General features: G+C 43.1%; 1 protein-coding gene across 7 annotated transcripts in view; it reads left to right on the forward strand.

Annotated features, from left to right (window-relative positions):
- The window catches only part of LOC126272722 (V-type proton ATPase 116 kDa subunit a 1), a 610,777-nt gene that overhangs the window by 165,964 nt on the left and 424,489 nt on the right, over positions 1-20,324 (forward strand). The window contains exon 1 of one of the 7 annotated variants that reach the window (XM_049975770.1): positions 15,589-15,833. The exons of 5 other annotated variants lie outside the window; for them this stretch is intronic. The gene's annotated coding sequence lies outside the window, so the exon portion shown is untranslated. Of the gene's footprint in view, positions 1-15,588; positions 15,834-20,324 lie in introns of those variants that run through there. One more of the 7 variants, XM_049975768.1, reaches the window with a different exon arrangement.

The raw sequence follows: 20,324 nt of genomic DNA on the forward strand, positions 1-20,324 counted from the left end.
GCAGTCCGAACGAACAGAACACATTCTTGGCCATATGAGTGGATGAAAAATGCCTTACATATGACATGTATTCATCAAACACAAGAGTATCGTCAGGAGTTCCCCAGGGAAGTGTCATATGACCGCTGCTATTCTCTATATACATAAATGATCTGATGGACATGGTGAGCAGCAATGTGTAGCTGTTTGTTGTTGATGCTGTGGTACAGACAAAGGTGTTAAAATTGAGAGAATATGAGATAGATAGAATTTCTATTCGGTGTGACGAGTGGCGGCTTGCTCTGAGTGGAGAATAATTGAAGTTAATGCGGTTGAGTAGGAAAAATAGTTTCACAATCTTCCAACAAATCATTCGTAGTGTGGTGGTTGACCCAGTCGCATGGAAGAAATATCTAGGCATAACATTGCGAAGCGATGTGAAATGGAATGAGTGCTTAAAGGTGGTAGCAGGGAAGGGGAATGGTCGACGCCAGTTTTTTGGGAGGATTTTAGGAAAGTGTAAATCCTCATCTATAAAGGAGACCGAGTATGGAGCTCTGGTGCCACCCGCTCTTTAGTACTGCTGGAGTGTATGGGATCCCCAACAGGTCGGATCAGATTAAAGGAAGGCATAGGAGAAATTCAAAGACATGCTGCTAGATTTTTTAGCGGTAGGTTCGATCAACGGGCGAGTATTAGAGGAAATGATCAGTGAATTCCCTGGAGGAAACGCTTTTCTATCACGAAATACTGTTAAATTTATAGAACCAGTATTTGACGTGAGTGCAGAACGATTCTATCGCCACCAACGTTCATTTCGCGTAAGGAGCCCGAAGTCAAGAAAAAGTAGATCTCGTACGGAAGCAGGTAGATAGTGTTTTTTTTCCTCGCTACATTTACTGGCGGAACAGGAAAGGCACAAAGTAACCTCTGCCATGCACCTTGTAGAGGCCTGGGGTTTACGTATGTAGATGATGACGTAGAAATACTCACAGGCTTGGGGAATAGCATACTATTCCTGGTAGGGTCTCAGTATTGTACTGGACTGTGAATATGTTCCAGAATTCTTCTACAAATAAAGGCGAGTGGTGCAGGACGGTTGTTTATAAACTTTCTTCTCTCTGCAGTATGCTAAAATATTAAGGGTACAATTAATTCGCTTGCACATTCTGTTAGAGCCTGAAATGAAGTCACACGTTTCCTTGAGCCCTTTCGAGTTTTACCGGAGACAGCTGCTTTAAAAACTGCAGGTTTTTTTGAAACGGAGTAGACGATTTATGGCAGCAGAGCAATAGATGTCCTTGGCGACCTAGTGCCGTGGTAAACGTGACTGTAAATCAGTGCGGAGAGGACGACAAATCACTGTTACGGGAGCTGTCAGGCGCGCTTCTGCTGACGTCAAGGCGCCCTGAAAGAGCAGAGCAGGCACCGCACCAGTTGCCAGAGGAACCAGCGCACTACTGTCTGAGCTCAACAATTCTCCCCTTATCCGATTTTGATGGTAGAAAATGGAAAGCTGAGGTACACAAAACGGAAATCAAACATCGTCTCTATGGTTCTCATGTCAGCTGATAGTGCGTGCAGTGTTATATTAGCAAACTTTGTATGTATAGTGTGTGCAGTGACTGGGAGTGAGAAAATGGACAGAGCAGCCCTAGCCTTTTACATCACTGAATACAGTAGAAGCCTGATACAATGCTGTTGTTGGAGGACATGCTTTTTACTACCGCCTTACAGCATACTCGCAGTACATCGAGAGTGAGCCTACTGACAAACTACGAGAGGCGTTTGAAACGTCCGTGCAAAAATAAAAACTACTCATGTGTTTTGGGTAAACCTTTTTTATTTTTCGACTTAGTCTCCTTTTAGGCTTATACACTTCGTCCAGTTTTTTGATCCCTTCCGAATAATAGGAATTCTCCAAGTCTGCAAAATAGCTATTCGTTGCTGCAGTCACCACCTCATTTGAATAAAATCTTTGTCCCGCCAGCCATTTCTTCGAACTGGGGAACAAACAGTAGCCTGAGGGAGCCAAGTCTGGGGAATAGGGGGGATGTGAAACTAGTTGGAATTCTATTTCCATTAATTTTGCGACCACAACTGCTGAGGTGTGTGCTGGTGAAATGTCGTGATGGAAAAGGACTTTTTTGAGGTCCAATCGCCGGCGTTTTTCTTGCATTTCGGTTTTCAAACGGTCCATGAATAATATTCACCTTTAATAGTTTTACCCTTTTCCAGATACTCGACGAGAATTATCCCTTGTGAATCCCAAGAGACAGTCGCCATAACCTTTCCGGCCGAAGGAATACATATATCCATTCATTGGAGATGCCCACAGCACTAGCAATCTCAGGCACCTTAACTCTTCTGTCATCCATCACCATATCATGGATTTTATCAACGATTTATGAAGTCTTAACCTCCACAGGGCGTCCAGAACGTTCAGTATCACTACTGCCCATATGACGACTCCGAAAATTTTGAAACCACTTATAAATTGCTCTAATCGAAGGTGCAGTCACCGTAATGTTTATCAAGCTTCTCTTTAGTCTCCTGATGCGTTTTGCCTTTCATAAAGTAATGTTTAATCACCACACGAAATTATTTTTCGTCCATCTTTTTATAATCACTCAACTTCCTTGATTTACACGAATGCCAAACACCAAGAAACAGACCAATATGGCTGAAACTTGGTGTGCGCTCTTTCCAAAGATGCTACTAACTAAAAATGACCTCGATACGAGCCGGTGGTGCCATTTCTCGGACTTTACATGCACTTTTCAAACGCCCCTCGTATGTCTGGAAAGTTAGGAAGAACATAAATGCAATATTGTGTGTACTGTACTACACTGTTGCCACCGTCCCCACATAAGCGGGACTGTCACCTTTATGGACCTTCCTGTCCCGACATGACCCAGTTTTGTCCCGATTTTGGAAAACGCTGTTACGAGCTTGGCTCAGCTATTGAAGTAACGCCATATGTTAGCGCAACATGTAAATGCAACCTCAGTTTTATATATCTCAACAAGTTTGTTGACAAGGTCTTCTACATCGAGAGCCGTCATTCCAGAAAATAATGTCCACAGTTGACAGAATATTTAAGATTTGGTTTCTATTACAATAATTCTTTGACGCCGAATTCAGGCCACCTAAGTTAATTTCAGATTTTTTTCAGTAGTCCCATCAGTGAAATTTACTTTACGTGTCTGCAGTCAAACTTCGCTCTGTTTGAAAAAGATATAAAAAGCGTGGAGATTTAAAATAAGAACTATATTAATCGGCACTCAAAGATGTCGTGATCAAAGGAAGACTGTCGATTTTATTGGCATGCAAACAGAGATAAATTTGAGCCAATTAAAGAATGACAACGTTAACCAAGAAATAACTAATTTGATTTCGGAATTTGCGAAAGAGACAATGGCTTTCTATACCATATCATTTGATTACTTGGAGAAATGGCCGATTTCTTTTAATAAATATCAGATATTTGATTGGATGGCGCTATCTGAAACCCCAGATTGGGTGGTGATTGGAACACTGTTATATGTCGGATTAAAATGGTGTGAAAATTTCTGGCGACAATAATTGTCTTCAGGAATGTGTGTATCTGACAACTTTTTAGAAACCAAGCATGACTCGGAAGAATGGAAGTCTAAACACTCCTTGGAAGAACGAAGGCGGTTGTATTTTCTTAAGGAAACGGAAAATCGTGAACGCAGTTGCCAACTGCTAAAATTATGCGAGTATTTTTGCTTTTCAATTCCCGCTTACAACGCGACTGTGGAAAGAGTATTTTCGCTGATGTCGGCCCCGTGGACTGGTGAAAGAAATCTTACAGTGCCAGTTTAACTTCAAATTGACTTGAATGGAGCTTTATAATACGTAAAAGGGAAACAAGAATTGCTGAAAAATGTGAAATCTTCCGAAAAATGTCCTGTATCAACTTCTTCTGCCACTAGTTCTATGTAATTGTGTTCTAAATAAATAGTATAGAAGTTCGGATAGTTGCACTACGTCTTGTCGATGGTGTTAGTACGACAACGTGCTGAAAAGTAATGTCTTCGAATTTTTATGTGGAAACTCTTAAAACATTTTAAATGAGAAACTTTATTAACATTTACATATTTATTCTTCAAGTCTACATCTTTATTTCTCATCATAATCATCCTGACGACGAGGTCATTTCTCCCAACGAGAGACCGGTTTGTTGATACCGTCTCTGTAGTGTGTTTTACGTTGTTGACGGAGCCAGAACGTTGAGGTTAGCGCCACCGTTTCCTTCATTACGAGCACGAACAGCTCAAAGTCGCACATTATGTAATAAATTAATGTACTTCGCTCTGCCAAAGATCAAGTCATAATCTGTATACTACAGTTTGGCAATAATTACTGTAATTTACTTTTACAATCTATTTAAACAACAGACACTAAAAGTGTCCTCACTATTCCATTTTCTTTTCCATCCATTTCCATGCAAGGACGTATTTCTTTTTTACTTTTAACTTTAGCAACAATAAGAATGATATTCGAGTTCATTATGATTTTATTTAGTACACAGACGGCAAAAATTCCTTTTGTAATATATGTAGAATTTGTTTATCTTCCAGCTATTTAACTACTTTGGGATGCGATTGGTTTGGCAACGTGTAAATTTCGCGCCACCGTGTGCAATATACGCTTTTTGCATGTCTATCCTTAAGTTTCTCATTATGAAGTCTGATTACTGTTTTGTGTTACGCAAACCCTTTGGGTAAATTACATTTCATACTGCATGTGACGTTCTACACTGCAATATTCATCTTGAAGCCTAGAATCGTTGGGTAATCGTCGTCGATTTAGGAGATCGTAGATGAAAACGATGTTTTTGATGCTGTTGGAGGTGACAGTAGTGTGACGACGAAGTCGACCAATCCAAATTGAGCTATTGCACCTGATGAACGTGAACCATTGCGCACTAAAGAAACTGCGTGATATGACCCCCAAAGAAAGCTGACTTCTTTAAAGCAGCAGAATAATGACGTACAGTAGCTTTCAGGCAGTGTTGCAGATTATCATACTGCATTTGACAGTGTACTTCGCGAAACACACTCCTGAAACTTCGTGGTAGATGTCAGCCTGACCATTACTCGCACCTGGGACCTTTGCCTTTTCGCGGCAAAGTAATCTACCTACTGAGCTTTTCGACACACGAGCCACACTCCCAGATTCACCTCTGCCTCTTCGGAAGCAAATGCAGCATTTTACTTAATCGTTACGCCGCTTCACAAAAACTTACGGTTGGTGCCATTCTGCAATACAGCGGATAAGAAACAACCATATAGACTAGATGGGGGCAAGACTTGCACACTGGACGTAACGGCATACCTCAAGCCACGATACACGGCGAGAGCGTCATAATTGTCTTAGCATTATTGTATCAATTCTTATACCACGTGTTTGTTGCTCGTTCCTGTCGGCATTGTTATTAAAATAGTTCTGATCGCATTTCTTATATCCATAATAACGCAATGTTTCCAACCAATGCAAGCTTTACTAATAAAATTTACTCTATTTTAAAAAAAAGTTAATTTAAAAACGAATAGTTTCAGCACTTGTGTTATAGCTAATTGATATTTTTGTTTTTTACTCGTTTATTAGTGAAAAATAAAATATACAGCTTTTATAACCCAGACCAAACAAATACAGCAGAATACCTGTTCCTCAGAACTAAAATACGGGTATTGGTTTTAACCGGTCGGTTTTTCCCCGTCCCTATTTTAGACAGCTATTGTTTCCCCTATAGGCGTTTGAGCTTCACGGTTGAAAATCGTCAAAAACGCAGCCGGATGTCAGGGATTTTCTTGAGTTGACTGGACGGTAGGAGTGCCTTCGTCGTAAGGAATAACTCTACAGAAACTTCATTCATGATACGGCAGTTTTTCTCGAATCTCAGTATTTATGACGCCGTATTTCCTTATCTATGATAGGCTTACCTCCACAGCAAATGTTGCCTGACGGTAAGGGGAATATGTACGAAGTTTGGTTGAAATCAATCATCCGGTTCCCAGAACTCCTGAAGATAGACGTTGACTGTGGATATTGTATCACAGACACAGTCCCTTTGACTGTTCAGAGATGTTACTAAACCCGCCCAGAGATGTAACAACCATGTATGAGCAGCGCCTATTAGCCGGAGGTGGTCCGACAGCCGATCAGTTCCATTTATTCCACCACGAATCGTGTTGTCTGCAATTTAACGGTCAGTACCGCGGTTCGATCGCGTCCGCATTGTTACTTCGTGCCAGGAAGGGCTCTGAACAAGGGAAGTGTCCAAGAGTCTCTGAGGGAACCAAGCGATGTTGTTAGGACATGGAGGAGATACAGAGACACATGCCTCGCACAGGCCGCCCAAGGGCTACAACTGCAGTGGATGATCGCTATCTACGGGTTATGGCCCGGAGGAACCGTGACAGCAGCGCCACCATGTAGAGTGATATTTTTCGTGCAGCCACGGGACGTCGTGTCACGATTCACACTGTCCACAATAGGCTGCATGATGCGCAACTTCACTCCCGACGTTCATGGGGAGATCCATATTTGCGATCACGACACAATGCAGCGCGGTACAGATGGGCCCAACAACATGCTGAATGGACTGTGCTCACGATTGGCATCACTTTCTCTTCACCGATGAGTGTCGCATATGCCTTGAACCAGACCATCGTCGAAGACGTGTTTGGAGGCAACCCGGCCAGGCGAGTCCAGCGAGTGCAGCAAGGTGGAGGTCCCCTTCTGTTTTGGGGTGGCATTATGTTGGGCCGGCGTACACCGCTGGTGATCATGGAAGTCGCCGTAACGGCTGTAACGTGAATGCCATCCTCCGACCGATAGTGCATCCATATTGGCGAGACTTTGGTCTTCATGGACGACAATTCGCGCCGCCCGCCCCCACCGTCCACATCTTGTGAATGACTTTCTTCAGGCTAACGCCATCGCTCGGCTAGAGTGGCCTGCATGTTTTGCAGACATGAACCCTATCGAACATGCCTGAGATAGATTGAAAAGGGCTGTTGATGGACGACTTGACCCACCAACTACGCTGAGGGATCTAAGCCGCATCGCCGTTGAGGATTGGGACAATCTGGACCAACTGTACCTTGATGAACTTATGGATAGTATGACACGACGAATATAGGCATGCGTCAATGCAAGAGGACGTGCTACTGGGTATTAGAGGTACCGGTGTGTACAGCAGTCTGGACCACCGCCTCTGAAGGTCTCACGGTATGGTGGTACAACATACAATGTGTGGTTTTCATGAGCAATAAAAAGAGCGGAAGTGATGTTTATGTTGATCTGTATTCCAATTTTCTGTTCAGGTTCCGGAACTCTCGGAACCGAGGTGATGCAAAACTTTTTTGATACGTGTATGATCTTCCGTGGTAATACTTCTCAATTTCCTGGGAAATCTGATTTCTGGTGCTTATAGTTTTATCACTTCAAGTATCCGTGACTAAAGTCCATAGCATGGAGTGCCGATGATCTTCTATAATTTCAATTTTGTTTCCTTCCGTATTTTGGCTTGCAATGTTTTGCTTATCATTCCACATATTGACAGATGTTTGTTAACCTAATTTTCTATATCTGTGTCCATATCATAGCTTATATTACATCCTACAAAATTAAAGCTGTGTATGTGGAGTATTACCTGTAGTTGTTTTTGAGCTATTGAGGTATTTCCCAAGATGAGCCATGATTTTAGTTTCAGTTACGAACGTTATATTCCGTTTTCTCTAATTAGTGTACTTTATACACTGTATTTTGTAGTTCATCTTCAGTTTCTGCCGAAATTGTGACATCATCTGCGTATATAAAGATATTAACACATTTATTTCTGTTATTCTTTTCGCTTGGATTTACGTCCTCTCTCCAGTTCTTAATCAGATAATTTTATAGAGAGTTGGCGATACGCTACAGCCATATTTACGTCCCACATTGATAGTGGCTTCAGTATTGCCAACTTTTATTATTATTTTTAAGTCATTGTATAAGCTTTTTACAGCTTAAACAAAATGTATGAAATAGCCAGCTTTAGTCATTGTCTGATTTTCGTATCACTTCCTCGACACCTCTCTTTCAAGGTTGAGTACTCGCTGGAGCACGTTATATTTGGCTTGTAGTCTCAATTAAATAAACTCTTAATATATAAACACCTCTAAAAGTTAAAGCGTCACTGTGCATATAATTAAGAAAGATTAACAGGCACACAAGGGATTAATTCTGTCTCAGAATGAGTACGCAAGCACCAAAATGAATGACCACTAGCTGTGAAGCGTGATGCCTTCCCAGTCGAATATATCTGGTGTCTGTAGACAAATTAGTGTGACTGTGGCTTTCGTTTGTTTATATGTTTATTTATTAGTCGTTCAACATGTTTACCGTGCAATCAGCTTTGTCAAAATACATTTTACATATTCATAAAAGTATAGTTGTTTCTAGTTTGTTTATATGTTTATTTATTAGTCGTTCAACATGTTTACCGTGCAATCAGCTTTGTCAAAATACATTTTACATATTCATAAAAGTATAGTTGTTTCTAATTTTTACACTATACATTATGCATGTACATCTTTTTAGTAGTTAATAATTTTAACATTTTACACACATCACCATTTTATACACTCCTGGAAACTGAAATAAGAACACCGTGAGTTCATTGTCCCAGGAAGGGGAAACTTTATTGACACATTCCTGGGGTCAGATACATCACATGATCACACTGACAGAACCACAGGCACATAGACACAGGCAACAGAGCATGCACAATGTCGGCACTAGTACAGTGTATATCCACCTTTCGCAGCAATGCAGGCTGCTATTCTCCCATGGAGACGATCGTAGCGATGCTGGATGTAGTCCTGTAGAACGGCTTGCCATGCCATTTCCACCTGGCGCCTCAGTTGGACCAGCGTTCGTGCTGGACGTGCAGACCGCGTGAGACGACGCTTCATCCAGTCCCAAACATGCTCAATGGGGGACAGATCCAGAGATCTTGCTGGCCAGGGTAGTTGACTTATACCTTCTAGAGCACGTTGGGTGGCACGGGATACATGCGGACGTGCATTGTCCTGTTGGAACAGCAAGTTCCCTTGCCGGTCTAGGAAAGGTAGAACGATGGGTTCGATGACGGTTTGGATGTACCGTGCACTATTCAGTGTCCCCTCGACGATCACCAGAGGTGTACGGCCAGTTTAGGAGATCGCTCCCCACACCATGATGCCGGGTGTTGGCCCTGTGTGCCTCGGTCGTATGCAGTCCTGATTGTGGCGCTCACCTGCACGGCGCCAAACACGCATACGACCATCATTGGCACCGAGGCAGAAGCGACTCCATTCTCCATTCGTCCCTCCATTCACGCCTGTCGCGACACCACTGGAGGCGGGCTGCACGATGTTGGGGCGTGAGCGGAAGACGGCCTAACGGTGTGCGGGACCGTAGCCCAGCTTCATGGAGACGGTTGCGAATGGTCCTCGCCGATACCCCAGGAGCAACAGTGTCCCTAATTTGCTGGGAAGTAGCGGTGCGGTCCCCTACGGCACTGCGTAGGATCCTACGGTCTTGGCGTGCATCCGTGCGTCGCTGCGGTCCGGTCCCAGGTCGACGGGTACGTGCACCTTCCGCCGACCACTGGCGACAACATCGATGTACTGTGGAGACCTCACGCCCCACGTGTTGAGCAATTCGGCGGTACGTCCACCCGGCCTCCCGCATGCCCACTATACGCCCTCGCTCAAAGTCCGTCATCTGCACATACGATTCACGTCCACGCTGTCGCGGCATGCTACCAGTGTTAAAGACTGCGATGGAGCTCCGTATGCCACGGAAAACTGGCTGACACTGACGGCGGCGGTGCACAAATGCTGCGCAGCTAGCGGCATTCGACGGCCAACACCGCGGTTCCTGGTGTGTCCGCTGTGGCGTGCGTGTGATCATTGCTTGTACAGCCCTCTCGCAGTGTCCAGAGCAAGTATGGTGGGTCTGACACACCGGTGTCAATGTGTTCTTTTTTCCATTTCCAGGTGTGTATATACATATAAATACATAAACTTCTTACTAATCAGAAGATTTCAGTAATAATCATTATATAGTTTCAAATGTTTTTTTAATCCAGTCTTTTATCACAATATCATTTCTTTTGACGATGACCGGTTTCAGTCAGTAATGACCATCCTCAGATCTACAGTATACAAATATATACACCTAGTGAGCAGTGTGTCTTTGAACACAATACAGCATTACGTATCACAATATACTATCATACAACCAGGGAAATGTATATATAAAATATGGTAAAACGTACCTTTTCTACACCATGTCCTAAAGTGACAGGGCTATATGTATTTCACCTAATGTGGTCTTATCAGTTGATGTTTCTTACGTAAGCGATGACTGCCCATAGTAGCGACATCTGTGTAGGATGTGGCAAAATATTTCTGGTAGCTAATGTACGTAAGCAGCCAGTTGCAATGATGACTGTGTGGACCATGTGGCCTATTTTACACCTTATTTTTGATCTATGTGACGATGCTGTGCTGAGTATATGTTTCGACGCTGCCATTACGGTTTTTCGCTTTAGGACATGGTGTAGAAAAGGTACGTTTTAACGTATTTTATCTGTACATTTAATCACTGTTCACATACGTGACTAGATCGCAGCTGGTGATTATATAGTTTACATTCGAGAATTAATTGTACAGTTTTACACATTTAGTTAATGATAGATTATTTTATTGTTTATACATTCCTTCCAAATTACTGCCAAGATATTCTTCAGTTGAGTAGTATGCTTTATTTTTAAACCACATTTCTAATAACTCCTTAACTTTAAAGAGGGTGAGGGGGTTGACTGATTCTGGCAGTTAACTTTAGACTCGCACGTTTGTGACCGTTGTTTGTCAGTGACAGCCTAGAATACGGTATATAACGCATGCAGTTGTTTGTAGTGCTGTGCAAATGTAAATTCATCCTCTGTGTAAATAGTTTAATATTTTCTTTTACGTATATTAAGCAGTCATACATATACAGACTTGGGAGGGTCGTTTTGTTTAATAGGCTGAAGTGCTCCTTTCAGGTTTCTCTTGGACTCAATCCTTTTACGCATCTAGTTACTTCTATTTGCCATTTAAATACACAGTTTGTATCTGTTGAATTATCCCATAACAGAATCCTATATTGCAGCTGTGACTGAAATAATGCATAGCAGCAAAGCATCAGTAAACTTTTACTGACAAAATATCTTAGTTTATACAGCAGGAATATCACGCGTGCAAGTTTGCCTGTCAGATAGCTTACATGGTCATCCCATGAGAGCCTTTGGTCTATTTTAGTACCAATAGTTTGACACTGTGATTCTCTTCTTTCCGTACCTTCAGATTAAAATAAATTTTCACCGTTTTTGTGTTTATACGACAGTTATCCAGAAAGTAAGTTCAGATAGGTTGCGAAATTGAAGCCGCAGTGAAAATCAGAAACATTTTATTTGCAAGAGTTAGCTACACTTTCCAGATACTTCTCTACATAGTCGTCGCTCGGACTTAAACATTTGTCAGAGCGTTATACCAAATTTCCAACATCATCTGCTGTGCTTCTCAGTAATTCTCTACGCTGGTCTATAGTACGTAGACTGGGCCCAAGTGTTGTCGTCGCATCCAGCGTTTCATGTGAACAGAGATGATACTCAGGACGAGCCATTTAGGGCTGTGTTGTGGGTGATGTAACACTTCCCATCGAAAAGGCTGCAGAGTGCGGCTGAGAATTGCCATGAAGAAGAAAGTGCGTGGCAGTTGTGTTAGGTGGGCTGCATTCATTAAGGCGAAGCCTCTCAGCAGGCCCTCCTACTTGGCGGGAGACATCGTTGTTCTAGGCACCTATACCCGCTCACAGTGCACTCACAACCGAAAAGAGCTTCTTGATGCAATCGACAGTCATACTAGACACACTACACAACACATTTGTGCACAGCTTCATCGGGTTTTCACTGTGGTGTCCTTTCGCAACCCAGCGATACTTACTTTCTGGACAATCCTCGTACATAATTGGTTAGCAATACATCACACGCTACATTTTTCAAAAAGTTCATTATTTTTGTTTACGACTTCTTGCACACTCTCACCTGTAGAGATCATGGTCATAGACTGTAATTTTGTTTTGCCAGAAAAACAAGGTAAGTGTAACAACAGAGCAATGAGTTGTCATTAAGTTGTGCATGAAACATGGAAAAACTAATAAAACCTATCTTTCATTAAAAGAAGTATTTGGCGAATACTGTTTATCACTTACGAAAGTTTTTGAGTGGTTCAGGCGTTTGCAAGTTGGAAGAGATGATGTTGAAGATGACTCCTGCCTGGGACGCCCTTCAACACCAAAAACAGATGCAGATATCGAAAAAGTACGTAATGCGATTCTATCTTACGGTCTGTTGAGTATTCTACCGATTCTTGAAACTGAAGGAAGTGACGAAGAACGGGTAAGGCAAATTTTACATAACCAGTTTAAAGTGAGAAAAGGGTATTCAAAACTGGTACCGAAACTCTCGCAATCGAAAAAAAAGAAGCTCGTGAAAATGTTTTTACTGACAGTATGAATACCACTGGAAAAAGATCCCAATTTCTTAGGAAGAGTGATAAGAGATGAATTTTGGTTTTTCACTTATGATCCTGAAACTTAGGATCAGTCCATGCAGTGAAAGGGCCCAGCTTCACCTAGAGCGAAGAAAGCTCTAAAGGGGATACCAAGATTCAAAGCGTTGATGCCTTTTTTCGATATTTATTTTTGGGTTCCTGAAGATCAAACTAATAACCAGCATTACTACCTTAAGGTTCCTGCTCAACTCCGTGGAAACATAAGAAGAAAACGACCTGAATTTTGGAAGAAAAAGTCATGATTGCTGCATCAGGAGAACGTATTGACTTAAACAGCATTGTCTGTTAACGACGTACAGCATCCCAGTATTAGCCCACCCACCGTACCCGCCTGAACTTGCACCATGTGACTTGTTTCTGTTCCCCAAGGACAAACCTGCATTAAAAGGACCAAGATTTCAGTCCGCCGAAGCTGTGAAAGAAAAAGGGCCACGCGTCATCAAGGAACGCACAGAGGAAGACTTCCAGCACTGTTTCAACCAGTGAGAAAGTCGCATGGAACCTTGTAGAAGGTAGTGTATTGGAGGTGACAGTAGCTAAATACGAGGGTGGTTTGAAAAGTTCTCGGAACGGAATAGAAAAATTATTTTTCAATGTAGTATCCTTGTAGATTAATGCACTTGGTGCAGTGATGTTCCAGTGCCTTGATCCCATATCGAAAATAAGTTTCCTTTCCTCCAGGACTGCAAAATAGTTGTCAATTCCAACTATCAATTCTTCGTGTAAAGTGAATCTTCGTCCACCAAGAAACATTTTCAGTTTTGGGAAGAGACGGAAGTCTGAGGAAGAGTGGCAGCCTGACGGAGGCATATCAGGTGAATAAGGCGAGTGTGACAACAATTCATGCCTTACTTCTTGTAATTTTGCCATGGCGACGGTACATGTGTGTGGGTGCGCATCAAGAGTCGCGGCACCCATCTTGCAGATCATATTTTCATTTCTAATTCTTCAGTTAAAATGTAATATACATTTTCAGATGACATCTGGCAAGTGTGAGCAATTTCACGCACTTTCAATCGGCGATCCTACATGACCATTTTGCAATGATTTCTGGGGTAGTGACGCATCTTGGTAGACCACTGCGCGGATCATCATCTAAGCTCTCTCGACGGAACTTAAATTCATTTGCCTACTTGGCAACAGTTGAACATGAAGCAGCAGAGTCCCCCAGTGTATTCTGAAAATCTGCATGAATGTCCTTTGCTGTCATACGGTACCTTTCTTTACGAAGTACTTAATCCCTGCCGGCCCATGTGGCCGAGCGGTTCTAGGCGCTTCAGTCCGGAACCTCGCTGCTGCTACGGTCGCAGGTTCGAATCCTGCGGATGTTAAGTCCCATAGTGCTCAGAGCCATTTCAACCATTTGAACTTAATCGCGGCTCGAATCTCGATATTTTTCCAGCTTCGCAAATTACTTCGGGGGAACGACAGAGCCACATCACCGCCACAGCTCTCTTCCAAGAGCACTGACGTGACACGTGTTTACCGGCAACAGTCCAGCGAATATCACGTGAGCAACTCGTTGCGCTAGCGCTGACCTCTCGTGGTGGTTCCGAGAACTTTTCAAACCACACTCGTATATATGTTTCTGAAATGAAATGTTTTACACCAGTAGTTTCCTTTTCTATAGGGACATATCGTAACATTTTGGCGCTCAAAGCGACGGCCGAGACGTATTTTGACAAGCGTGAGGCAGAGAGAGTACAGCGTTGTAAAATGAGTTTTGTAAAAAGTCATAAATTCCGCTTACGTAATTTCGTTGAAAATGCGAGATATTATCGTCACATTTCATACAAAATGGAGTAAGGTTACACCAGATTTCTTTCGAATGTCTTCATCAGGATTAGGCGTGTTGTAGAATTACCAGGATCTGTGTGAAATGGGGAAGATGTAATGCGTAATACAGTAGAATAGATATGGCTGAGCCCAGGCGCCGTGCCGCTAACTAAGGGATTGCCTTCGGTGACATCTTTTGCAATAACAACTGCGCGAATCGACGGTATCTCGTAAGATGCTGCTGTGGATTCTCTCCCGAGCATTTCCGATGACTTCTTGAGCTCTTATTCGTCATGCCATTCAGGCAGTCAAGGGTGCTATCGATTGTTGCACACGAATGCAGTGTGCGTTTCCGCAAAGTGATTTTTACGCCACAATGCCGATCGTCCTAGAAGTTGTATCAGATGTGGAGGGCAGAGCGTTGCAGTTTCCGTGGTGTAGCAGTTATAACGTCTCCCCAACACGCAGAAGTATTTGTATGGAGTGTAGCCATGTGTGGAAGTGAAACGTGGACGATAAATAGCTTAGATAAGAAGAGAATAGAAGCTTTCGAAATGTGGTGCTACAGAAGAATGCTGAAGATTAGATGGGTAGATCACATAACTAACGAGGAGGTATTAAATAGAACTGGGGAGAAGAGGAGCTTGTGGCACAACTTGACTTAGAAGAAGGGATCGGTTGGTAGGACATGTTCTGAGACATCGAGGGATCACCAGTTTAGTATTGGAGGGTAAAATCGTAGAGGGAGACCAAGAGATGAATACACTAAGCAGATTCAGAAGGATGAGGTTGCAGTAAGTACAGGGAGAGTAACATGGAGAGCTGCATCAAACCACTCACACTGAAGACCACAACAACAGATACGGCTACGCGGTGAACTGGAAACAGCTTTGCCGTTCGGTAGAAGGTCACAGGAAGAGCGACACTGGGACTTATCGCTGCTCGCCATTCGCGCGCCGGTCTGCGGTCGCCGAGGTCAGAAGGAGCAGCGGAATTTCGCCGCCGAAACGACGCGCGAGAACCGGCTGCGCGTGCGCTCGCATCGTCAGGCCACGGCGCAGACGGTTGCATCCCCCCCCCCCAACCCCCCTCCAAACCCCCCACCATCCAGCTGTCTGCCGCTTCCCCCTCTCCACACTACACAGCCGCCGGCAGTCCGGCGCACCGCCTGCTTCGTTGCTAGCTGTGACGCAACAGCGCCGGCTGCCCTCGACCTGGGCGAACTGGTTGCTTCTTACGCTCGACCGAAGAGCCGCGCCGCCTCTGTGCAGACTTTTTCAGCCGGCGTGCGTGAGAGCGCGCGACTTCGTGCCAGTGACCCGAGTCGTGTAGTGCCCTGTTGGGGATTCACTTCGTGTCTTCCTCCCTCCTACTCAAGACGAAGGTTTTCTGTTTTCAGTAAGTGCCGTTTGTCTATGGCAGACGTTCATTTCTTCTTTTCCTTCTGTTCTGTTTCAGTCCGTTCATCGCTCCGCATCCAGTTTTCTCCTCAGGTCTCTGGGACTTAACTTTCTTTTTATTGAAATTCTGTAAAGCGGGTGAACAGCCACTGCAAAATCTTCAAATAACATTTGTCGCTTTAGGTTGCAACTGTTTTTACTAATTGGTTACAGTGGTTTGTAGATAGTAGGGCGCCACCTAAACACGGAATGAACACTTTGGCGAGGCATCTCTGCCAATAACTAGATTGAGGTCGTCTTATACAGTCACGGAAAAAAGTATTCATACACTGTTGCTCACGTGCAAGAACTGTGCTTACCAGGACTGAAGGTCACAACCAGCTTAACTAAATATTGAGCTGGATTCCACAAACATTCAATCCACAGTGGTGGAGAAATTGTGGTATGAGCATGTATGGCTGCATCTGGTGTTGGGCATCCTGCTCTTGTTGAACATAACATGGAAAGATGTCAGTATTTAAATATCCTAAATGCAAATCAGTAAAAATAAGTTGATGACTTGTATAGGCACAGATTACTACTTTCAACAACACACAGTCCCTAAGCATACAGCGGAAATTGTTTGCCTGTGGGTGTTGTACCATTCGCCCCATGTTCTCACGTCTCGAGCGCAGGGCAGTGACCTTAATCCACTTTAACATTTGGGTTGTACGCTTGAAAGAATGGTCAGAAAACATGACATATTACCTCTGACTACCAAAACATGTTCAGTCCATTGGCAAAGAATGCAACAGAAGTGATACATAAAAGAGGAATTACTACAAAGTACTAACACTGTCATTTTATTTGTATTGTAATTTTCTTTGCGTATATGAATACTTTTTTCCCCACTGTGTGATGCCAGCCGGTAAAAAATATTTAATCACTTTTTGCAGGCGATTAATTCACTTAATCCTTTTATATGTACAGATTAGGAAGGAACCCCCCTCCCCGCCTCTTACAGTTAGTTGCCCAAATAACATATCTTGTGTGTATGAATACTTCTTTCCGTGACATTGCCAAGAATAAGAATCGCTATCGTGTTATGATATATAAACTGTTTAAAGAGACTCGAGTAACGCAGATCTACCTATCAAGTTAACCCGTATCATTGATAACAGCCCTTGACTGTATTACCATAAAGGAAGGCACAAACCTACAAGTACATTATTTTATTCTTTTGTTTTTATTTTTCGTGTCTTTTAAAACGAAACTGAAGAGTAAATCTTCATGGTCATTACATGAAATTAACACAAATAGAATGTAGACAAATCATACGCAAATGACAAGCTGCGAGTATGTATTACCATAGTCAACCATGTAACACAGGAATTAGTTTAATTTTTCCAGAAAGTCCCCCATAGGATAGGAGTGATCCACGATGAAATTCTTCAGTTTTGACTTGCATGTGCGAGGATTATAGCTAAGATTTTTTAATTCCTATGATAGCCGACTGAAAATGGTTGCAGCGAAATACTGCAAGCTTTTCTGCGGAAGAGTCAAGGAGGCATTATCCAAATGCAGACTGAATTTCCTCCTAGTTTTAACCGAGTGAAAGCTGCTAATTATTGGTTCAAAAATGGTTCAAATGGCTCTGAGCACTAAGGGACTTAACTTCTGAGGTCATCATCCCCTAGAACTTAGAACTACATAAACCTAACTAACCTAAGGACATCACACACATCCATGCCCGAGGCAGGATTCGAACCTGCGACCGTAGCGGTCGCGCGGTTCCAGTCTTCACAGCCTAGAACTGCTCGGCCACTCCGACCGGCGCTAATTCTGGGAAATAACCTCATATTGTTAACAACAAACGAAATTAAACAAAATGTATATTGAGTGGCGAATGTCAGAATTCTCAGACTCCTAAACAGGGGTGACATATTGCTCGAACTTTACGTTTCTGAGCCCAAAGTACCCTTCTTCAATGGGACGCGTTACCCCAGAAGATAATACTGTGTGTCAGAAGCGAATGAAAATAAAGAAAGTAGACTAATTTTCTTACAGGTCCCACACTTACTGCAGATAAAGTTCTAATAGTAAATATAGCAGCATTCAGTTTTTGAACAAGATCCTGAACGTCGGCTTTTCATGACCTAGAAGTCTGAATTGTTCAGATTCGTTGATCATATGTCCATTCTGTGTAATCAAAATGCGGTTTTAGTTTGATAGTGTGCCTTGAACTGCAAAAACTGAGTCGTACTGTGATCTTTCCACAAGCCATGAATATACACAGAAGTACCAAAGAAACTGGTATAGCCATGCGTATTCAAATACAGATATATGTAAACAGGCAGAATATGGCGCTGCAGTCGACAACGCCTATATAAGACAAGTGTCTGGCGCTGTTGCTAGATCGGTTGCTGTTGCTACAATGCCAGATTATGAAGATTTAAGTGAGTTTGAGCGTGGTGTTACAATCGGCGCATGAGCGATTGGCCACGGCATCACCGAGATGGCGATGAAGTGGGGATTTTCCCGTACGACCATTTCAAGAGTGTACCTGAACAACAGGAATCTGGTAAAACATCAAATCTTCGACATCGCTGTGGCCGGGAAAAGATCCTCCAAGAACGGGACCAACGATGACTGTAGAGCATCGTTCAACGTGACAGAAGTGCAGCCCTTCCGCAGACTGCTGCAGATTTCAATGCTGGGCCATCAACAAATGTCAGCGTGCGAGTCATTCAACGAAACATCATCGATATGGGCTTTCGCAGCCAAAAGCTCACTCGTGTACGCTTGACGACTGCACGACATAAAGCTTTACGCCAAAGGGGCGCATCGTCACCGATATTGGGCTGTTGATGACGGGAAACATGTTGCCTGGTTGGACGAGTCTCATTTCAAATTGTATCTAGCGGATGGATGTGAATGGGTATGGAGACAACCTCATGAGTCCATGGAACCTACATGTCAGCAGAGGACTGTTCAAGCTGCTGGAGACTCTTTGATGCTGTAGGAGTGATAGGGAACTCCTGATACGCCTAGATACAACTGTGGAAGATTACACGTACGTAAATATACTTTCTGATCACCTGCAGCCATTCATGTCCTTTGTGCATTCCGACGGACTTGGCCAATTGAAACAGGACTATGCACCACCATGTACGTCCAGAATTGCTACAGAGTGGTTCCAGGAACACTCTTCTGAATTTAAACAGTTCCGCTGGCCACCAAACCCCCAGACATCAACATTACTGAGCGTATCTGGGATGTATTGCAACGTGCCGTTCGGAAGAGATCTGTGCCCCCTCGTACTCTTACCGAGTTATGGACAGCGCTGCAGGATTCATAGTGTCAATACCCCCCCCCCCCCCCCCACACCCCCCAGCACTACTTCAGACATTAGTTGAGTCCATGCGACGTCGTGTTGCGTCCTCGCGGGGGCCCTACATGATATTACACAGGTGTACCAGTGTCTTTCGCTCTTCAGTGTATGTTTTGGTTTTCTGCATTTGATGCACTGCCTGTGCTGCGTCACTTTTCACTTCGGGAAATGTTTGCTGATGCGAAAAGTGTCGGGTTGCACTGTGGTTTGGAGTCCACAATAGATGGTAAGTCGTCCTATAACTGGATAAGTCAAGTCGGAGGAAACCGACGTATCTCCTCGAACAAGACCATATGTAAAAAGCACTGTATTGTTCAAACTAATCTTCAGAATGGTGACAATTTTACCTTTACGCCGTAATATGTCGTCGAATCTTATGCTTCACAATAAGCTGCAACAACACAGTTACAGTCTGAAAACAGAAATTAACGCCATTTGAAGTTTTCTTGCTTTAATTTCGTTTCAGACGAAATATAGACCACGTCAACAGTACTGTTTATTTCTCCTTTCCGTCACCCTTCTCCAAAAAAGTCTTGGATTTTCTCATAATGAGCTCTGTTCCTATCATCTAACCATTTGACGCCTGTGTTTCATCTGTCTGTTTTATCACCGTGAAAAGTTTTGAATGTTTTGGCTTCTAGTCTGAATTCGTGTCTGTTGAGGAGTGTCTACTATTCAGTCAGCATTTCTTCAGATCTTTTTTGTCTTACTTCCCTACCCATTTTCTTTGTTTTCCTGTTCTGGAAGAATATGCGAATCTTCTTTGCTAAACTGTCTTCTTTCATTGTCTCTGGATGACAATAGAGTAATACTAATTTTCGTGGTTTCATCGCTTATTTCGGGCCAGAATGTGAGTATACTTCATTTGTTACCAAAACACAATTGCTATTTTTGTCCTTGATTGTACCCAACGGGGAGTGGTGAAAAAGGGAAACAAACTAAATATTATATCTTTTTTTCTCAAATCACAGTTTTTACAGAAAATGTTCGACATTGTCTCCAACGTCGCTTCAAAGTTGAATCGTCGAAATTGTGATTGGCGCGACCTCTAGCGAATGATTGCCACAACAAGCGTTCTTGCGATCAGCTCTTTATACGTCGTGGTTTTTTTCCACAAGG

The sequence above is a fragment of the Schistocerca gregaria genome, chromosome 5 (assembly GCF_023897955.1).
Source record: "Schistocerca gregaria isolate iqSchGreg1 chromosome 5, iqSchGreg1.2, whole genome shotgun sequence".
NCBI classification, from domain to species: domain Eukaryota; kingdom Metazoa; phylum Arthropoda; class Insecta; order Orthoptera; family Acrididae; genus Schistocerca; species Schistocerca gregaria.